The sequence below is a fragment of the Equus caballus genome, chromosome 21, assembly GCF_041296265.1.
Source record: "Equus caballus isolate H_3958 breed thoroughbred chromosome 21, TB-T2T, whole genome shotgun sequence".
Taxonomy (NCBI): Eukaryota; Metazoa; Chordata; class Mammalia; order Perissodactyla; family Equidae; genus Equus; species Equus caballus.
The window spans coordinates 41,907,319-41,925,700 of record NC_091704.1 but is presented as its reverse complement, the minus strand read 5'-3'; the positions used below and the strand labels follow the sequence as shown (position 1 = coordinate 41,925,700).

Here is an 18,382-nt window from a genome sequence, read left to right as displayed (position 1 = left end):
TGGGGAAGCGGGTGGCGGGGGTGGAACTGTGTGAAATATTCTGTGTGACAAAAGTTTGTTTCCTCTTCCTAGCCGTTCCCAGACTACTTTTGACCCAAGGAGCATTTCAGTCTAGGAGACATCTTGAATTGGAGCATCTGGTCAAAACCCTGCATTCTAGAAGGAGAAAGCTGAGTCCTTGAGAGGTTAAGTGATATGACCAATGTCATGGGCCTGCTGGTGGCACAGATGTGCTTAGAACTCCAGTCTCCAGAGCCACAGTCCATGGCTCCTTACTTATTGCACGCTGACTCCTGGACTGAAACTCTTACTTTCTTTTGATATTACTGTTTCTTCTCTTCTCTGTCTCTTGTACCTTAAATGTGGCACCACAGTCCTGTAAATGGCATGTACTAACCCACCAACAATGGCTTGTAGTTATTGCCAACTAAAGCGTTAGTTCTGTAATTCTATTCTGTTTTCTAGGAGTATAGACTTTGGAACAGAAGACATTTAACAGAGGGAGACATAAAAACATAGAGACAAGAAACATGGAAGAAATTTTACATAAATTAAATTTTACAAGATATCTTAACGTTACATGTAAAGGGAAGAATATATGCATATTTGATGGTGATAAATGTGACAGACTCGGGAGCTGTGTATTTCAACAATGGTGTCAGGCAGAATTGTTTCTTTTCTAATTAGTCAAGGAAGGTTCAAGGGGAAGGGGAGGATTTCAAGTATGAGCTATGGGGAAAGTTTATAAATGCTATCAGAAAGGGTCATCCGGCATAGGGAAAAACTTAACCTTGTGTTGTCCCATACAATAGCGACTAGGTATTGTGGGAAGCTGATTAAAATGCAGCTTCCCAGACCCCATCCCTAAAGATACAGAGTCACTTGGTCTAGGATGGGCCCTGGGAAGTCTGCCTTAGGAATAAACATCCCAGGGTGATTTGGACGCAGGAGTCCAAGGCCCAAGCTTAGGGAAGCGCTGACCTACACATCCAGGGACAGTAGAAATTTTCCACTAAATGTGGGGTATTTAAGTTGAAATTATTTAAATTAAACAGAGTTTTATTCAGTTCCTCCATCACCCCAGCCACATTTCAAGTGCTCAATAGCCACATGCAGCTGGTGGCTATAGTATTGGCCTGTACAGATGTAGAACATTTTCATCATTGGAGAGAGTTCTTTGTGAGAGCACTGACCTAGAAGTTGCATTGGAGAAGGGGCGGAAGGGATGAATGGGAGAAAGAAGAGCATATGGAAATGTTTACCAACAAAAGGATGTATAAGATACGGAGACACGAGGGGGTTGAGATACACTGAAGTGGCCGAGGGAAAGATCCTGAATTGGGTTTCATCTCAAACTCAAGGCATTGGCTAAATTTTAAAAATGGTGTGCCTCTGGGCAGAAGCATCCTTGTGGTTTTAGCTGGTGGATATTCCCTTGTACAAAGGAAAACGTGTACCTTCCGCAAAACTATGAAACAGTAAAAAGATCCGTGGTTTCCAGGACCTAGAGATGGGGAACACAGGGGATTTCTTAGAGCAGTGATACTATTCTGTATGATACAAAAATGGTGAATACATGTCGTGTATTTGTCAAAGCCTGTGGAATGTACAACACCAAAGTGAACCCTAATGTAAACTATGGACTTTAGTTCATAATAATGTATCAATATCGGTTCACCAGTTGTAACAAATGTTCCACACCACTGCACGAGTTAATGACTAGAAACTGGAGGTAGGGTGGGAAGGAGCGGGTAGGAGTAGATGGGAACTCTCTGTGCTTTCTGCTCAGTTTTTCTGTAAACCTAAAACTTCTCTAAGAGATAAAATCGATGAATTAATTATTTCCCAAAAAAAATTTCCACTCACTCTAAAAGTCTTCATTTTCACATAGACAATGAGAGGACAATAAAACACGTTAATCTAGTCTCAGTTGATAATCTAAGGTAACTATGTATTTATGTAAATATTTGTCATAAAAAAACCCCAGTGCATCTTCCTCCAGGTGTCCACCGCACTGTGTCAGGCCCTCATCTTGGTGAGCAGAGTGCAAGCTGGATTTTAGTTCACACTTGCTCCCTTCCTCATGTGTCTTTGTGCAGTGCACAAACTGCACAACTGTACACAGTCGTTCTACTAGGACCTCACCCATTACAGTGACTGGAGACAAAGGAGAACCATCTCTGTAGGGTGCCAAAGACTGACTGGAGGAACAGTCTGTTGAGAATAGATCACAGTAACCCACATGAAAAATACTGTTTTCCATTAGTGGAGAGTCAAGAAAGAGCCCTGAGAGACACTTAGAACAGCAGAAAAGTTGGGTGGTAAGAAGTCTAAAGGGACACAGGAGACAAAGCCAGGAAAGCAGGAGGCCAACTAGAGTCGACATCTGAGATGTGGCAGCTCCTTCTCTGAGCTGGGAGACTGAGCTGATAGCGATTTTGGTAGCACAGCTCTGCAGAGCAAAGGGCCTGGTAGAAGAGACAGCTGCTGGGAGAGAGGGTCAGGATTGAGGATGATCACCCCGGGAGGCTGTACACGCACGTACAGCATAGTGCCAGGGCTGGAGGGAAAGAAGAGAAGGAAAACACATCCCAACAATGACCGGAATGCATCAACTGTGCAAAATAAAACTCCTGGGAAAACCTAGCTGTGTCCTGCACTGTGGTTCAAGGAAAGTAAACGGATAAAAAGCTTTCCCTTCCAGGCCAGCAGGGTGAGCCCAACCCAGGTTAGGAGTTAGCAAAGTGCTTCAGATGTCAGCGTGAGAGGAACGGATGGAGCCAGTCTAACCTTCTAGTATTAGGGTAATCTTGAAAAGAACTACCTGCCGCAACAGGTAATCCTAGCAGCCAGCTTCACGGAATGACTGGGGAAGGAAGCTGACTTGTGGTACCTGCTCATTCTGAGCCACAAAGAGAGTCTCCGAATAGGTCTGGAGTATAGTTGGAAATTTCTACAGCCCCTGCCTATATAGGTCAGTGCTTCCCTAAGCTTGGGTCCTGGACCCCTGCCTCCAAATCACCCTGGGATGCTGGTTAACCAGGCAGACCTCCCAGGGCCCATCCTAGACCAAGTGAATCTGTATCTTTAAGAATGAGGTCTGGGAATCTGCATTTTAATCAGCTCTGTAAGTGATTCTTAGGTCACTGAAGTTTGGGGAGTTATTGCTGTAGATTGGTGGTTCTCAAACTGTAGTGTACATCAACATCTCCGGGAGAGCTTGTTAGCACACAGATTGCTGGCCCCACCTCTACAGTTACCACTTCAGTATCTGGGGCAGACCCAGAGAATTTACATTGCTAACAACTTCCCAGGTGATGCCGCTGGATTTACGGAACACACTTTGAGAACCACTGCTACAGAGAGAGAATCGAGAATCTCTCTTTACCCAGCAATGTTTTGTTTTGTTTGTTTTTTTGGTAGGGAAGATTGGCCCTGAGCTAACATCTGTGCCAATCTTCCTCTATTTTGTATGTGGGACACTGCCACAGGATGGCTTGATGAGCTGTGCATAGGTCCACGCCTGGGATCTGAACCCACAAACCCTGGGCCACCAAAGCAGAGCATGTGAACTTAACCACTACGCCAACAGGCTGGCCCCCAACAACTTTTTAAAAGCTAAGAAAGTGTAAATCCCACTTATTCATTCGAAAAATTGGACTAGCTTCAACCACCCTGTTATTCAGATGACTAACACCATGACCTCTTTCTCACCTTGTTGGATAACTTGGAGTTCTAAGCTGATAATACCAAAATGGATCTCACCTGGCCAGCCCTAATCTCGTATGTTGTTCTGGTTCCAAATGTTTGTATTATCATCAGCCCTGTCCTTTTCTCCTGTTTGGCAGTGACCTGCAGAAGACTATTCAGCCCTGTGTTACCCTGGGCTCCCAAAACTAAAATCAGCCCCTTTCTTCCCTTGCCATAAGGAGATATTCTGCAAAACATGCTTACAGAAAAAGAGAAACCTGAAAATATTTTGAAATGCAGAAAGTGTTATTTTGGGGAGTCTTCTGGGACAGGATGTCCCCATCATCAGCTGGAGGAAGCCCAGCTTCTGATAAACACTATTTTGCCTTGCAGAGATCAAAGGGAGCCATTTATTGAAGGAAGGGATGGAAGCATTTGATGGGGCCCTTCTGCAGACTCCCCGTAAACAGGATAAGCCCTATCAATGAAAGCTTAGACGCAGCCAGGCCACAGTCCCCAGGAACAATGGAGCAGCAAGAACAGTGGGTGGCAAGGAAAGAGCCTCGGTCCTGACAAGATTGTTCTGCCAAGAGAGTGGCCGTAAACAGGATTAGTTGTAATGAGATTATCAACTCAGGACCTGGAGGTCTGAACTGGAGAGTTCAGTGTAGCATAAAAAAAAGACACAGAAGTAGCTTGTAGGTCGAGAGGATTACAATGCAAGGAGCAAGGGCTTTCCCTTCCTGCTTCCCTCTGACATGCTATCTCTCCCGGGCTGAAAAGTTAGTCACTGTAATTGCAAATATTGCTTTGCAGACGCAGAAGAACCAGCAGCTAAAGCACTAACGTAGTGGTTTTCAATCAGGAGACACCAGCAAGTGGAGACAGTTTTGGTTGTCACGACTGGGGAGGAGGGTGCCACTGGCATCTAGGAGCAGAGGCCAGGGATGCTGTTCAACACCCTACTATGCACAGGACAACCCCACAACAAAAGATTATCCAGCGCCAAATACAGAGGTTGAGAAGTCCTCCTGTACTGGAGTGATTACGAGGGATTCCAGATAGCATTTGATAAATGACAGGCTGGGAACTGAGCATGGGAGGAGGGGGGTGGGAGGTGAGGGAGAATGGGCAAGCATTTATTGAGCCTGAGTCTAGAGAGATGCTATCATTCCCCAGGAGATGAGAATTGCTTCCTAGGGGGCAAAAAAATATTCATTTGTGTATAAAGCACAGATAGGTCTACAGTACATAAACAGATTGACAGCACTTCTCTGGTATTAAAACTTCATGGGGGGGCAGCAGAGTGATTAGAAAAAAATATGTCTAAAAAATCTCCTTAGGGAGGCGATAATGAAAAAAAAGTGGAGAAACACTGCTCTAGATTAGAATCTAGATCCACATGCTGTCTTCAGCTGCATCCAGAATTCCCATGGTGGGATCTTTCTCAGAGACAAATCTGTGACAGTGGCTCCAGGACTTAGCACTGATTTCTTATTGCCTTCAGGATGAAACAGAAATAGGCTTGTGTTTGAAAGCACGCTGTCAATCTGGCCCCTACCTCACCCGCCTCAGTGGTCTTAGTGTCATCCATGATGAATCCCTCGCATGCTGCTCCCGCCCTGGTGCTCTTTCCTCTTCTTCCCCAGCACACCTCAGGTGGCTATCTGTCACGCTCCTTTGCAGCTCCTCCAAAAGGACATGGGTTCTAACTCCCTCAACACTGGGCTGCTTGCCCCTTCTCTGAGCATCCCTAAAAGAGAACCATGGTTTACTCCTTTTGCAGCATCATTTCCACTTTACGGTAATAATTCACTTACTGGTCCATAAGGAACTTGCAGGCTGGCACCTACGCCCAGCACAATTCCTGGCACATAGTGGATATTTGTTAAAACATGAGAGAATCGCTGTCTCAGTTCATCCTCTCAACCCCCATGAGATAGTTAAGATCATCCCTGTCCCGTGGAGAAGTGCGTGGATTTCCCGGATGAGGAGTGGGTGTGACCTTCTTCCATGCCCGCCCCTTTCTGGGTCCTAAATCTCTCCCAGACGTGCGGCCAGAAGAGAGAAGGAGCGGGCTGCCCCCAGGAGCTGTACTTCCCGCGAAACAGCGTAATTTAGAAATGGAGCACAGAATAAACAGAGTAAGGACAGCAAGTGAGTCAGGGATACGGGTTTATAAATACCAGGTTTTTCCATTCTCCTTTCTGGAGGATACACCAGGGCCATGCCTAGGTCTCCAGGAAACACAGTGGAAACCATTGCCTTAAAGTCCTAGAGCGTAGATAAGCATTTTTGGTGAAGTGACCCCAAATTTGACTTTAAGTGTTCTGGCACCGATATTTAAAGGGTGGCCAGCCCAGTTACAGAATCCATGGGGTGTGATAGTCACAGTGGAGATGGAAGACCTCTGTAAAAGCAGCACCGCGGATCGGGAGCCTGGAGGGCAGGTTGAGACAGACGGCACAGCTCAGAGTCATCATTAGCATAGACGGCTTATGTCACAGGTGATCTTTGAAACTGCAAGAGTGGATGAAATTACAGAGGGGTGAAAGCGTAGGGTGAGAACAGGGCTGAAATGGAAAATGGCAAACCATTCCACAACATCTTGTATTTTCAGTTAACTTTTTATGTGTATCTTATCTTCTCAATTAGACTATTGGTATGAGGAGCAGCTTTAGACACTTAAATTGTTTTTGATCATCTTAGTGCCTTCAACAGAGTAGATGCTTAAGGATTAAATGTATTGATTAAATTAATTAATTAAACCTGTTTCCTCCATCACTATGCTTCTGGAAAGAGCTTTCTTTTTGCTTCCACTTCCTTTACTTTCAACTCTTTGGGTTCTGCCACAGTCACATGCCTGAAATATCTCTTTAGCAAGTTGTTTGCGACTTCTGCATAGCCACATCCTTTGGCCTGTTCTCAAGCCACTTTCTGCAAACTGCAGCTTTTGGCCCTGCAAACACCCCTCCTTACTTTACCAGTCTCCTGCTTGCCCTGGTTTCCATCTCACCAAGTTCTGTTGGTTCTTTTTGATCTTCTTGAATATTACTTTCTCGCCTCCCTTGCTGGCCCTGTTCCTCTCTCAGTCCCCAGATTATTACTCAAATTTCTTTTTGTCCCTCTCTTCTTTTTCAAAGTCTACCTTGACAATCTTATTGATGGTCTCAGCTAAGGCTTCTATGACAAGGACTTCCAAACATAAGACTCAACCCGGCTGCCTTTCCTGATCATTTTGGGCCTGGTTCCCTGGAACTGAGGGCAGGAGCTGAGAATAGACACCCTTTAACACAGCGGGAAGGTTGACATTTGAGGGGCCAGTCACCAGGACACAAACTTGAAGGATGGGAGTAAAGATGGGTAGAGGGAGAGATGCAAGGTACAGGCAGGTCTGGTGTTAGTCCAAGATTCCTCTCATGGACTCCGAGTTCTGACCATGGCATGGCTCTCCCATGGGTTAGTACACTCCTGATAGGATCAGGAACAACACACAGGTACTGATTTCCAGGCCATATTTCCATGAGGCTTTGCCACATCACTCCACTGGGACTTCCTTCTTCCTTCCTCCATGCACCCTGGGCATTTGTTCTCCAGGTTTCTGTCCTGGGCTGGCTTCTTTTCATTTCCTTTTTCACTTTGCTGGGTGATCTCATCCACTCCCATGGCTTGAGATACTATTTTTAGGTTGACAACTTCCAAATATATATCCCCAGCCTAACTCCAGACCTATAATTCTACCTATAGATTTCATAAAAACCTAAAAATCAACATGCCCCAAACTGAAGCTGTACTCTTCTCCTCTAAGCTGACTGTGTTCCCCTTCGTGTGTTCTTTCTGCTAATAATGATACAACCAACCACCCAATCATCCAAGCCAGAAACTGGGGAGTCATCTTTGACTCATCTCCCTTCCTCCATCCATAAGTCAATTTTGCCTCTTAATCATGTGTTTATTTGTTCACACTTTTCCTTCTCCATTGCCAATTTCTTACTTATCCCTCATCATCTCTCAACTGGACATTCCAGCAGTTTCCTAACCAGTCACTTGTATCCAGTTTTACAACCTCCCAATCTGTCCACCATGCCACTCTATAATTTTCTTTTCAAAGTGGGAAGTTGATGGTCTCACTCCATGGTTGCACAGCTTCTCATTGCCTACCACCAGATAAAGTTTAAGCATGATGCCTGGCACCCAATCTCCTTCCTGACTTGCCCTCTTTCTTCTAGGATTATTGACAGCCATTTTCCAATTAGTACCTCATGCTTCGTCTACAACCAGTGGCCGTCTCCTGAATAGCCATGCCATTTCTTAAAGCCAGGCTTTTTTTTAGCTGGAATGCCCTTTCCCTTTATCCTGGCAGACAACTCATCCTTGAAAACTCGGTTCTTGTATCAGCCTCTCTTTGAAGATTTCTCTGCCTTTTTTTTTTGTTTCTCTGTATCCTTCTGCTACCACATCCCTTGTCCATACCTGTAATCTCACACTTAGAGGTCTGAATTGGAATTCCTTACTTAGACTTTTGTCTTCCCCACTAAAACTCTGAGCTCCTGGTGGGGCAGGACCTTGTCTCACGATTTGTCTCTCCTCCACAGCTAGCACAGTGCTTCTAAAACTATGTTCTTCAGAGTTCTAGTCCCATGAGTCATTGAAAAGTATTCTTCACGTGAGAACCTGTCAAATGTGTTTGGGGAAAGCTGCATATTGACATCACGTATGAGCTCAGGGAAGTCTTCCAGCAGAAACCTGTTTGATCTGGTGTAACTCAGTCCCTCCAAACCGCAGGGCAGGGGGAGACCCTTAAGCAGATCCTTGCGACATACATGCAAGGGGCAGCAGTGGAGATGTGCCCAGGGTGACCTGGGAGATCAGAGAAGGAGCCAGCCCAGGCTTGAGGGGCCCTGGAAGCATTTCCAGAGGAAGTGATCTCTGTCACTCGAAATAGGATAAGGTCCACTGTAGCCCCCAGGAGGGAAACTGTCTAGTATCCTAAAACTTCCAGAGACTAAACTTCAGGATTGGGTGTGAATATCAACGAGTTTTATTATACAAAGAAAATCAAGTCTTCTGGGATGCTCTCTTCTCATACTCATTCCTGTGGTCAGACTCAACTTTGAACTGGCCTGCCCTAGGCTGAATCATTTCCCTAAAGTCAACTCACTTAGCACCTCCATCTATTATCTTATTGTTGTTAATATTTTCCTGTCTAAGACCTAGTGGTCTCCAGTTGCAATACCTTAGGCTTTCTGAGGGCAGGCACTGGTCATTTGTATGGTTTCCCCATAGACTCAGAAAGTCCCAAGTACATAGTAGACACCCAATGAATGTTTATAGAATCTAGTAAACACAAGCATAATTTAATATTTCCTATCTGCATTGAGGCAGCAGAGATGCAAATGTGAGAGCCTGAGTCCAGGTACGTGGAGGCCCTGGGGGGCACTTTCTGTGACTGCTGGGGCTGAGGGGAGCAGCCCTTTCTCTACTGCTTCTCCCCAGAAGGAAGTGAATCCCCTCGTTCCTATTTAACTCCCAGACCAGTGGGTGGGAGAAAGGGGCAGAGTAGCATCTCTGACTTGGTTATCCAGCACATTCCCCCAAAGAAGGCCAATTGTTTTAAAGACATGAGGTTGTATTTCCGGTTTTGCACAGAGGCAACACTGTATAGGGGTTTAGGGCAAGCACCATGCTCAGTGCACGTAGTGGAATCCTGGCATGACCGCTTGCTGCCTCTGTGACTCTGGGCAAATTACTTGGCCTCTCTATGCTTCAGTTTTCTCATCTGTAAAATGGGGATGATAATCATAGTACCTACCTCGTAGGATTCTTATGAGGACTAAATGAGTTACAAATTATGTGGAATTTAGAAGAGTGCCTGGCATGTAGCAAATACTATGCAAGTGTCTGTGAAATCAGTCAATCAATATTAGTTTCTATTTTGGGACAGATCCAGGATGAGATAATGGATAATGGCCAGACAGTGCAAATTATCTGTAGTGCCAGAACCTACTATTTAAAAATAGTAATAAAACCTAGTACTCCTGTTGTCTATTTCCATCCCCCAAATGACCTACAAAGTGGGTATTGTCTTCATGTTTTATAGAGAAAACAGACAACAGGCTCAGAGGTTAACACGCTCAATGTTGTACAGCTCCGCATCAGGTGATAGAGCCAAATTCATGCCTGTCCCATGCTCAAGCCCAACCCTTCTTCATCAAGTGATGCTTTCTCTCATGGATTAGAGGCAACCCAGTACTTCCCATGACGTACTGGTGGGGAAGTGGTTTACAAACCTCTTAAATCACTCAATTCATGTCATATCCCACCTATATGTTTAGATTAATTAGTGCTTTTATTAGAAAAGTTAAACTTGCACAAGACATTTTTTCTTTTCACAACTACGATAAAAAGCCAGGCTCAGGGCCAGCCCGGTGGCATAGTGGTTAAGTTTGCACGCTCCACTTCAGCAGCTTGGGGTTCACTGGCTGGGATCGTGGGCTTGGACATGGCACCGCTCATCAAGCCATGCTGTGGTAGCATCCCACATACAGAATAGAGGAAGAGTGGCACAGATGTTAGCTCAGTGACAATCTTCCTCAAGCAAAAAGAGGAAGATTGGCAACAGATGTTAGCTCAGTGACAATCTTCCTCACACACACACACAAAAAGCCAGCCTCTTGCCTCTTTCACCTTCTCCATCCCCACCAGTTCCATTCCCTAAAGTCTTAGGTAACATTTCAAAAACCATTTATGCATTTGTAAACATCTTCTTTATAATATATAGAAATGAGATCATACTTCATACACTGGTGTCTTCCTTTTGTTATTTAACATTTTAAATACAGACACTCTTATTCATAGAGCCTTCTTGCACTTATACGGATGATTTTGTTGAAAATCTTTGCTTAGCACTTACAGCTCAGGGTCCCAGCCAGAATAACCAGATCCCACAGTCTCACTGGGCCTCGCATCCATGTCTAAGAAGAGGCCTTCTAATGTTCCTGGTGCATCCAGCACCCCCGAAGATCGGAGTAGGGGCCTGTGCTGGAATTCTCTTCTGTCGTTTTCACCTATCAGGGCTTTCTCTTGGAAACAGGAGTGTCAGTATTCAACAGAGCTTTGCCAAGGCCCCTCAACCCTAGCCCCTGTCTCTCTTTCTCTGTCACACACACACACACACACACACGCACACACTAGATCAGGGCTTCTCCTTTCTCCCAGCCATACGGAAAATTCCTGTATGTTCTTCTAGGAGGACAGATACCCTTATACCAGCGTGAGTGGAGCAGGGGATCAGCACACTACAGCCGACTCATCTTAACCATAGAATAGGAGAGCTGGAGGCCCCAGAGATAACTTACCTCTCCCTCTCCATTTGACAGACAAGGAAAGCAATGCCCAGAGAGGGTAAGTAATTTTCCCTAATCCCACAGCAAGTGGGTAAACCCCCAGTAGTAGAACCAGCATTGTCTGAAGACAGGTAAAGTCAGGTGCAGGAGGTCACATGGGGTAGCATGGATGACAATCGTCACAAACATAGAATTAATTTAGAGGTGATCATGATGATACCAACAATATTTTTCAAGCTGCCATTCAGAATATAGAATTGTGAGTAAGTCTACCTCCATCTCTGGAGAGGATGTTTCTTTCAGAAAAGATCTATGAATTTATAAACATTTAAAACATATATACACATGAGATCATACTTTCACAGCAATATGAGCTTCACTGCTGACATCCCCAATGTACAGATGAGGAAAAGGAGGCACAGGGAGTGACTCAGCGCTCACCACAAGAATCTCCTGGATGTCTGCCTTCGCTTCTGTCAGATCCACTTGGTTGAATTTCTATTCAGTATTATTACTGAGGTCTTATTGTCAAGAACAAGTTCTCTGAGTTTCCTGCTTATTTCTAAGCTGGATAAAATGTGGGGGTTTTTTTTTTCTGTTTGCTTTTTCAACCTTCAGCTTCCATGACCTTAAAAAAAAAAAAAAAAAAAAAGTGAGCACAAGCTGAGCTGGTCTAAAAGCAGCCGTTTGCAATGTGATATGGGACCTGGACTGCCACCAGCGAAACGGTGGTGTAGGGTTCTCTAAACACATTTCAACAGTTTTTCCAAGTGGCAATTGGTTTATTTCCAGTGAAACACTTGAAGACGTTGAATTAACAGTACGTTTCCTAAACTATTGAATGAGTGATGGTAAAATGGCAGTTATATGTGTCAGAAGGGGAAACGGAGAGCTAGTGGAATTTTTTTTTACTTTGAAGTTTAAGCACCATTTTAACATTTCTTGTATTTAGCCAAATGCATTTTTAAGGTTAGAACTGGTTAGTACAACATTCCTATACTCCACAGTTTTTATTAAGATCGATATTTGATAGACCAGATAAATTCCAACATCACTTTCTGCTTTAAAATTTATGATTCTCTATAAAAGGAAAGTCATTTGCTCTCTAAACCTGGAAAACCTGGTGAACTATGTGAACCATCTTGGGCAAGTGTTTTTGAACTGTTTTTTTGTTTGTTTCAAAACATTTACTGTACATATGCAAAAAAATGTATTGTATTATCCTTTGTTTTACCAAAAGCATAACACCATTTGTCAGTGTAGACATAAGGAGAAATCTTTCTGTGTGAGAATATCATAGAAAAGCACAGAGGAAATGATGGTCCTTTCCAAGCCTAAATGGTAGAATTATGTGATTTAAATCAGTCAGGACTAATCTCACAGATTTTGGGTGTTGCTCCCTTTCATACTCTCTAACCTCCCTTGCCTCTTCTATCAAAGAAGGGAGAGTAAGTTAGGTAAATATGACTAAATTTATAAGAGTGTAAGGAAATGCAGTATAACTTTTAAGGTCCTGCTTTAATACCTGTGACTAAGGAAACATTAATTGTAGTGTTAAATAAATCTTGAGAAGATTTCAAAGCAAAGTAGGCTCTTGGTTTCATTCCATTAACTTAATATCTAGGAGTCCCACGCTATCAAGGATAGCTCCTTCTCACTGGCTGTCCTCAACAGTCCCATCCAAATGTGACATTTTAGTCCTTCAAAAGTGGCATTCAGGTCCCTTCCCAACCCTTCCACATGCCTCCCATGTTTCCTTCCGCCAGCCCAGTCAAAGTTCAACCAACATCTTCCCTCTTCTTCAAGAAGAAGAAGATCTCCTGGCTGCCTGGCATTGCTCCCTTGATCCAGAGCCTTAGTATGACGAGCTGAGGTCTCTCCACCACTCCCTGCTGGCCCGCAGTCATGGTCACTGTGACCCCCTATAGCATTTTTTCTTACTACCTTGGCCAAAATCCCCATGTCCACCAGTGTCTTCACCAACACAGCCATGCTTGCTTTCCTTTGCTGATGCTTACAAAAGTCATGCCCTCCCAGTTCCCGCCAAATTCCCCGTCAGAGCTTCTTCTGCTGTCTCTAGGATATGTTAACCACGGGTGATTTTGCCACTCCCTCCCCACCCAGCATCATTTGGCAATACCTGGAGACATTTTTTGGTTGTCACAACTCAGAGAGAGGAGAGACTTTGGCATCTAAAGGGTAGAGACCAGGGATGCTGGTAAAATCCTACAATGCACAACCCTCACAACAAAGTATCTGGCCCCAACGTCAATAGAGCTGAGGTTGAAAAACCCTGCTCCAGGAGATAGCGGAGGCCTTTATTCTCTTTTTGCACCTTTGGCAGAAAGATAAAAACAAAACAAAATCTGTCCTCCAGGCACGCACCTGGAACCCACTGTTATCTCCCTGACTTCACAGCTCAGGAGTGGAGAAAACAAGTGGGATCTTGCACAACCAGCCTTTCCATTCCTCATGTGGGTCCTTCTCCCACCTGGGCAGGGGCTGGGACAGAGGGCTCCATCTGGGCCGAAGGACTCATTAGGATGAGTGGTTTTCAATCCTGACTGCACATCAGGTTCATGCCACTTCAAATATTTCAAATATTTAGAATGCAGATAGTCAGAATTCAAATTGAATTGGTCTGGGATGGGGTCTGGGTGATACTTTTCAAAAACTCCACAGATAATTCCAAAGTGCAAACTGAGCTAGTAATGCCCTCGACTGGCAGCCTGCTCAATGTGGGGAGAACAGAGCTCCCCAAAAAGTTGTAGGACATTACTCATCTGGGACCCTTTGGCACCATAGGACATCCAACCCTCCAGTAGAAGGAAAGTCTTTTAACTGTGTGGTCAGCCCGGGTCATTTGGGCAAAGTCAGATTATTTGAGGGTCTTCGTTTAGAGTCTTTCCATATCTCAAACTGGGGCTTACACTAATTTTTAACATTTAGTAAAAACAGGAAAAGAGGGTAAATCAAAGTTTAGAGCTATCTTCATAATTAAGCACTCTCTGCTAGCTATTTATTTGTCTTGAGGAAAAATGCCTTTTTCCTCTCGTAGAAAGATAAAATAACCCTAAGTTAAAGCTCTGAGATGAATTTTGGTTTATGAAAAGTAATGAGAAAGGATCGTAAATCACAAACATTGTCTCTGTGAAATATGACCAGTCCAATTCTGTACATTTCCTCCCTGTTTCAATACAATGCAGTCTTTACAAGGCAAATTACTCTAGCATTAACCTGGGAATCAGTACTGTGCTTTCACTGATGAAACTAATAAAATAAAAATACTTCTCAATGCTCAAGAATCTCATTAAATAATCTGTAACTTAAGTAAATCCTATCTAATTTCTGTTTCTTTTTTTTCCTTACTCTTCTGCAGCCACATTCTCAGCATTCCATAGTAGAGTAACCATTGAAGCCCAAGTTGGGAAGCCTGAAGTCTAATTCACGTCATGGTGCCACTTTCATAAGTCACATAACTTCTCTAGACTGTTTCCTTGTCAGTAAAGTAAAGGTGTCACCAGGTAATATGTAAGATCCCTTCCAGGTTTAGGCATTAGCAAGAAGGCAGATGACGAGTTTCACAGCCCTAAATAAGAATGAATCGCTTGGTTTTCTGCCTTGGCATATAGTATGGAAACATGGTATAGATCAATCTCAAATGTTTACTGATGTGACTCTATCTGCAAAAAATGTAGGTCATTGCTATTGAGAATTCAAAGAAATAGCAATTATATCTCAAAGATTTTACTATCAATGAGATTATAATTTAGTTGAGGAGATAAACAGTTACACCACATAAAAACATTCAGAAGTGCCAATTGCTATTTCATTAAACCAGTGAATATTTCTGGAGCATCTATTGGATGAATTAGATCTTAACCTAACGAGTATTACAGATAACAGTGCTGCTGTGTTTAGGGAAAAGTCATGACTTTTCTTCCCTTATATAAGCTACTACAGTAACTCTTAGTGCTGTGGTATAATCTACCGTCTCAAGTATCTCGCAAGGATCTAACTTACTATTGTGGAATTAACATTTGTTTATCCTACTCCCAGATAATTCTAAAACTTCTCTCCCTATCATCTGCTCCTCCAACTGAGGTGATCATCTCTCTTGCATTCCACTGAATCTCTCTAAGTTGAGAGCCGGTGGTTGTCAGTAATTTGGCAGCTAATTTAATTAAATATGCATTAATTGAGTACATAGTAGGATGTTTGCATCTTGAGCACTGTGTTAAATGCTGACAATACAAAGAGTAAATATTATTTATAACTTGCCCAGAGAGTTCATAGTCAAGCAGGGAAAGATACACAGAAATAATTAGATTGTGGTACACTACAATAAACACAATAAGATCTGTTCAATGCTCAAAGGTAGCTCATTCATTCATTCATTCATTCATTTAACAAATATATATTTAGTGCCTATTTCCTCTGGTCACCATCCGAGGCATGTCAGACACAGTCCTTAACCTTCTTATGGAGCTTGCAGCTTGATGGAGGAATAGACAATTAACAAGTGAACAAACAACAAAGACAGTATGTAATTTCCAAAAATACTAAGTTCTACAAAGGAAACAAGCAGGGTGCAGTGATAATGGAAGGGTGGACCTACACTCTGGAAGTTTTCTCAAATGTCTCAGCTGAGACCTGAAAAAGAGAAGAGCCCATGATGCAAAGAGCAGAGTCAAGAACCCCTACCCTCAACCGCCCAGGTCAGAGGGCGCAGCATGGGCTAAGGCGCAGAGACAGGAATGAGCATGGTGTGTTGGAGGCCCTGCAATGGGCGTTGTCGTTAAAAAGGAGAGTGGTGGAGATGAGGCTGCAGGTAGATCGTGCAGGCCCAGGGACCTGATATAGACCAAGATAAAGAATTTTATTTAAAGCTTGATGAGAAGTCATTGAAGAATATGAAATTGAGGATGGTGATGATCCATCGAAGTTTTAGAAAATTACTCTGGGTGCTAAACAGAGACTGTATTGGAGTGGGATATTTGTGGTTAAGGGGAGACCATATAGGGGAGACCGTATAGGATGTCGAGGTGACCTGGACTGGGTTGGTGGCAGTGAGCATGCAAAGAAAAAAAAAAGGCTGGATCTGAGGTTTGTTTTGGAGAAAGAAGCAATAGGACTGTGATGGATGTGGGGAGAGCGAGGGAAAGAGAAGACCCACTTGAAGGTGTCAAGGAGGCCACTGCACACACGAGCCTGAAGCTTGGGGAAAAGCTCAGGGTTGGGGACAAAAATAAACAAGCCTGTGACATTTGCATGGTGTCAAAGGATAGGAACAGATTAAGTCACTCACAGAATGAGACAGAGAGGGAATCCTGTCCTGAGTAATTCCAACACGCACAGTAGAGAAACAATGTGCTGTGCTCAAGGTCCCTTAAATGCTTTTGTATCACCAGGGTATAAAAAGCAGCGTGATGTGAATGATGGATCAGGGTACAGCATGACCATTTTCTGTTTGCACAGCAGAAAGATTAGAAAGTAAAAATCTCCTTGATCATAGGGGAGGAAGCGGCGAGATTTCCTGGGCAGCTAAGGAGGCACAAGCCTCAGGTTCCTTCCCTAGCACGGGCACCTCACAAGGCCCTGGATATAATTCTGTATTTGCAATTTTATGCTTTTTTTTCTAAAGAGGGTTCCGAGATTACACAAGCTCGGGGCTCATAAACTCTAGCTCTGCCCCTGGTGGGGAAAACTAAGGAACAGACTAGAAAACAAAAATCACCAATGACCTGATGATTTGGCTGCTGACGGGGCCTCTTTAGGCTATCTTTGTGCTGGGTCAAGTAGAAGTTATATTCTTTTAAGAATAGCTTTATTGTACAAAGCTACTTCCTGATCTAGTCACAGGCACCTTCACCAGAAGCATCGTGATGACTGTGTGCAGGAGAAGGTAAGGCCAAGGTCAAGGCTGAGAAAATGGAGTTCAGCCATGGACATCACTCTGGCAGCCAGAACATGTTGTAGGCAACTGACGGAATGGACTGAGTGGGCAACCAAGGGAACATCTAGTTCTTCAAACCCAAAAAGTTTGAAAAGGGGGAGAAAGACTGAACATGGATAGGCAGAATGGCTGTATAATTGGCTGTATAATTTGTAGGGCCCAGTGCAAAATGGAAATGTGGATGGGCCCCTTTTTCAAAAAGTATTATGAATTTTAAGACAATGACAGCAGAGCATAAAACCACAAGGGGGGACCTTCTAAGCTTGGGGCCCTGCCCGGCTCCACAGGTCGCGTGCCCACGAAGTCAGTCCTGGGGACAGGAGAAAGCCTAGGGGGAGGAGATTCACATTTATCGGCCTTGTACTATATTCCAGACATAGTGCAAGACACATGCACAATCCGTTGTATCTTCCTAGCAACTCTGTGAAAGAATAGCATTATCAACATTTCACAGGTGAGAAAAAGTCTCAAAAAGGTTAGGTTATTTGCACAAAGACGCACAGGTAGGATGTTTGAGTGTGCTGAAGGGGAGAGATAGAAGAAACCAGAAGTCATTGCCCAAGTATTGGTCAGAAGCTGGAGCATTTGGGCTTCCACCATGAAGCTCATTTAACAAAGCCAAGATGTCAAAATGGCTTGATAACCGTGGTTGTGAGCCACAACTGAGGCAGTGACTAGAAATTGGAAAACACCATTTCCTTGAACAATTTAGCTTTGTGCTACTGCAAGACGGTTGTCATTCCAACAAAAGCAGACATATTTGGAAGCTTCTAGACTTTTGGTTTTTGTATTTAGCTACTCTGGTAGGCATAGGGTTAAGTGACTACTGCTTTATTTTCAATTTATTTATATTAAAAGTGAAATGTCAAGTTCACACAGGGCGAAATAAAGGACTCTTTATAAACATGCAAACAAACGCAACTGTTCACTGCCAGAAATGTCCAAACAAAGCAAACCAGAGACAAGAAATATCTCTTCAGCTCAAACAGTACGGTCCTTCCACACGGCCTCTTCGACAGATGAAAGGAAATCCTGAAATTCAAGACCAAGCTCAATCAAATACTAATTTACTGTTGTTCCTTAGAAGCCACCGAGTTAAGGGAGATTTGCCACTTATCTGGCTAATTTGAGCACTGGACGCTCACATTACAAACTCAGGAAAAAAAAATCCAGTAAGGAATTGGAATTTTCTGGTGTTTTGCCAACAGTCTGCAGAGTCACTTGAACACTGTCTTATTGTCATTCATGCTTGTCTATTTACACACACCTATAAGGCATACTGAAGAATCCTTCTATAGAAAAGAAAAGTACTTTATTTACTTGAATACAAACATACACACACGTGCTTATACATGAGCTTCAGACATAGAGGCGTTCTTAGCCTTTATGA

At 43.6% G+C, this 18,382-nt stretch overlaps 1 long non-coding RNA gene across 1 annotated transcript in view; it reads right to left on the bottom strand.

Annotated features, from left to right (window-relative positions):
- LOC111769784 (uncharacterized) overlaps positions 1 to 18,382 on the bottom strand; it is a 216,300-nt gene that overhangs the window by 14,222 nt on the left and 183,696 nt on the right. The window contains exon 6 of the long non-coding RNA XR_011430142.1: positions 11,478 to 11,664. This is a non-coding gene — a long non-coding RNA (uncharacterized lncRNA). The remainder of the gene's footprint in view (positions 1 to 11,477; positions 11,665 to 18,382) is intronic.